This window comes from Quercus suber, unplaced genomic scaffold (genome assembly GCF_002906115.3).
Source record: "Quercus suber isolate HL8 unplaced genomic scaffold, Cork oak 2.0 scaffold_26, whole genome shotgun sequence".
In the NCBI taxonomy this organism is placed as follows: Eukaryota; Viridiplantae; Streptophyta; class Magnoliopsida; order Fagales; family Fagaceae; genus Quercus; species Quercus suber.
The window spans coordinates 596792-601280 of NW_027069491.1; positions in this window are offsets into that span (position 1 = coordinate 596792).

The following is a 4489-nucleotide window of genomic DNA, read 5'->3' on the forward strand; positions in this document are numbered from 1 at the left end:
TTTTTTAGTTTTTAAACAGTATTTTACGCATTTTAACACACTTTTTCACCCACACGTATTTCAAAAAACAACAAACAACAATTTTCAAACTATTTTACCAAACACCCCCTAAACCTACAAACCGGGTCTTTGTTAGACTAATGTAGCTCGTGTGGCTTTCGGTGATGATAAAAACAAATAACAAAATTTGAAAGGTTGAAAAAAAATCATGAGCCTCATCCTTCACTGGCTACTGCTAGTTTTGCGTAGGGACTATTAAATTTGGAGCTGTTATGCATTAAAAATTATTATTTGTTTCTTACTATATATGATATATAATATACTCATAATTGAACAATAATTATGATGTAGTAGTTAAATTCTTCCAATAATGATTCTCAAAAAAAAAAAAAAAAATTCTTCCAATAATAATGGAGAGATGTTGCGTCTATAACAATTTAATAATATTTTTACAACAAATTATATGTGAATAGTTATTATTGGTTCAAATTTGAAACTAACACTAAAATTAATTTTTTGCCTCAACAATAATAACCAATAACAACCTGTCACTTAGAATTTGTTGTAAAAATGTTATAGACATATCATTTTTCATAATAATGTTATTTTGTATTGAAGTCAAACGGAGAGTTGTATCCTACAAACCCCAAAAATCTTCATTTTAACTTTTCAGAAAGGGAAATGCTAATAAGTGTTTTTAGGACACTGGTTAAGAATCCATTTTAGAAAAAATTTGACATCACTTTTATAAGAAATGGAAAAAGCTGTCAAAACATTAATTGTTTTTTTTTTCTTATAAAAACTTTCTTTAACTGGATTCTTAGTATAGGGTGAATGCATTTGATTAGCCTAATCCCAGTGGAAAATGTGATGGAAATTGATCATTCATTGGTTATTTGCCGGTTCAAACCTTATTTGCGCTGAATTACATGGAAATTCTGCATGTAATCATCAATACCATTTTTATCTAGGTAATTATTAAATAAGGGAAGGTGGAGATAAGATTGAAACCCATTACATAATCGAAGGTTTCTCATAGTAATAACATTAATTAATGGACTAACAGCTTGAGCATCAGTATTATTTTTATCACGGCATCAAGATTTGCGTTGAAATTCTCCTAATAATTATTGAAATATTGAATACATATTGTTGTTGTATAAAATTACTTAAGTTGATAAAAATTATTGTATATGATAAGATCACTTGTCATAACCTAGGAAAAGTCATCAAAAGCCTTCTTGTCTTAGTGTTTGGTATTATCCGGTTTTTCCCATTAAAAATAAAAATAAAAAGAAAAAAGTGGATTTCAATCCACTTATAATAATTTTGCATACTTCTCGATTATGAGAGTTAAATAACGTAAAAGAACTAGATTTTTTATAAAGCTTTTGTTGTGTGTTAAGATATAATAAAGAATTAGTATTATATTATTATTATAATAATTATATTGGCCGGGCTAATTAAGCGCATGCAGGGCCGGCTGGATAGGTAAAGCAATTGATGCAACTGCTTAAGGCCCCAAATAAAAAAAGGCCCCCACTTGCAAAAAAAAAATTATATATATAATATATTTATCTATATATTTTAATTTAAAAAAATTTTAAGCACGTTTATTAGTCAATAAAATGCATTAAAAAGGTCCCATTGTATCCTAAAATGCAAAAATGAAAAAGTGACATTGTATCAGTACAACCCCATGCATAAATTTATTAGTTGGATAACATTAATTAATTCTGCCAAGTGTTGTTCTCAATCTTCTAATCAACTTCGGCTAGATAACACTCAACCAGCTGCCATGATCACTCTCATGATTTTTNGGTCCCATTGTATCCTAAAATGCAAAACATTAAAAAGGAAAAACTAAAAATAGACAAACTTCAGCTAACAAAATTAAATTGTAGGAGACAAATTTATTAACTCATCCTTGATGCTAAAATCAAAATTAATAACAGATAAATTCATTAATAATACAACGTAATTGTCTTGAAATATACTAAATTAGAAATTATAAATTTAAAACAAAAGAAAAACCTCTCATCTCTTTATTTCTCTGCCTCTCCATCAATATTCTTATGGTCTTACCTTTCTTTTCTTCATCTTCACCTTGATTCTTGATCTTTTTCCATAAACTCAATCAGTTTAGCTTGAAATTTCTCTTTGTTGAGTCCAGGCTCCAGCGTACCAGTCTACAGTCACAGGTATTCTTCTTCAGTCTCCCCTTCTTTCTCTGTCTTTCCGAAAATGAAGACTCATAGTCTTCTTCTTTTTCTTTTTCTTTTTATGAGGAACAAGACTCATAGTCTTCTAGACTTCTTTTTTTTCACTTAAATTATATATATATATATATATTGTTGTTTGTTTCACACTTTCATTGCTGCACTGCACAATTGTTTGAGGGATGGGACATGTTTTTTGCAGCTATGATAGCTTTTCTGTTCTGCCTCTCTTTGGACCTCTGCCATGATAATTGATAGGACACATTTTTTCTTTAAAACTTAGCTATAGGATGATAGAGTAGTGGAGTAGCTGACGGTTTCTCACTTTTTTTTTTTTTTTTTTAATCTGACACTTTATCTATCATTATAAATTATATATCAATTAATAATTTGATGTGTATCATGTCAACTCATTTATATTATAGTGACACTAATTTATTAAATCATACATTAAATTAATTTTTATTTGTGCAGGTTTAAACTTTAAATTAGTCACGACTTTAAGGTCTACTATGTCACAAGAAAAATTAAGTGAATTAACTATATTATCAATTGAAAAATAAATGTTAGAGGAACTTAAATACAAAAACTTAATTAGTCATTTTGCATCTCAAAATGCAAGAAAAATAAATTTTAAATAAAAAATTCATATATATATATATATATTATTTGATTAATATTTAACTATAAAATGCCTCATTTAAAATTTTCGCCTAAGGCCCAAAAGTTGTTGAGCCGGCCCTGTCAGGCAACCATTGGGCAATGCATAGATCAGATAAAGCCTAACTCAGACCAAACTGTTTTTTTTTTTTTTTTGAGTTTTAACTTATAGTATCCGCTTTTGATGATAGCTCTTTAAAAGAATGAGTGATCACTCTCATAAGTCATGACTTAAATGATTTATTGATTGATTATGCATATATTGAGAGTTTAGACCTTTCGCCTCACACTTTTGCTTTTGAACATCAATGGAGCCTCTAAAGCCAGGTAAATTGTTAGTGTCAGTGGCCAATGATACCTGGCCATCTCTGCGCAGTTTTGGTCCATTGATCATTAAGAAAATCTACAAATACTTAGGTTTTATATACCTCTATGTTCCAATGATCCGTTCAACATGTGACTCATGGTAAGATAAATGGTTGGGTTTGGAACAAGTTTAGATTTTTTCAAATATAAATGGGATGGGGTTAGAATGAAATTTCCAAAATTCAATAAGATTTTGTATGAGTTTGGAATGTAAATTTTAATAAGGTTTGGTTAGATACATAATCCTGAAATATCTAAAACATTTTCAACTTGAAACCCTTTCCATTCCTTCCATAAAAAGTGAAGTGGTGAAGCACTACTGTACTGAAAGTCTACAACACATTACTTAAGTAAAGAAGCTGCCAGTTGGCGTTATACTAATTAAGCAAACCCTCAAATAGAGTTTGCAATGCATCAAAGGAAGTATTTTTGTTGTGGAATTAAAATTATCTCTATACATCTTTGAGTAAATGTCCTTATTGTTAATGTCTCTACAATAATACTCATCAAATGGTCTTAAAATTGTAATAATATTCTCTAAATAAAGAGAGTCTATTTCACGATTAAGATTATATTTTAATTAAAATGCATAAACTATTACTTCATTTTGAGATTTTAAATGACGTGATAGTACTTAATATACTTTTAAATTTGTATATGACTAATCATAAATTCATATCCATGAAATTAATCAATTTCAAATGAAGAAGATCCTAATAACTTAAAAGAATGCCTTATGTGGGGCTCGTGGGCCTGACAGCCACAGCCCATCGCGTAGTAGGCCCAAGGCCAACGCCGAGGAGGACTGATCAGCAAAGGCTAAGTTAGACAAAACCTCTTTTTCTGAACCACGCCGAGGACCTCTTCGTCCTCGGCATACTAAGGATAATTTTTGGAGGGGACAAGCCCAGAGCAAGCTGTCACATTCACACTTAATGCATTCACCTAACCCCTCTGGCCGCATTAATGGGGATATAACCCCTTAGCAGGGCAACATTGATCAAAGTGAACCACTTGAGTACTGATAAGTCCTCTGATGGGACAGATGGCCAGAAGGGAGGCGAATGGATGATCAACAGATGGAAGAAGGAGATAGGAAGATGAAGACTATATAAGAAAAGCAAGTAAAGTAAAGAAGGAGGGAAAAAAAAAGAGAAGAAAAGGGGCTCCTCGGCCTCGGGCCGAGGAGCATTCTCCCCGTTGTAAATTAATTCTAAGTGTTTCTTAGTAAAAGAGAGTTCATG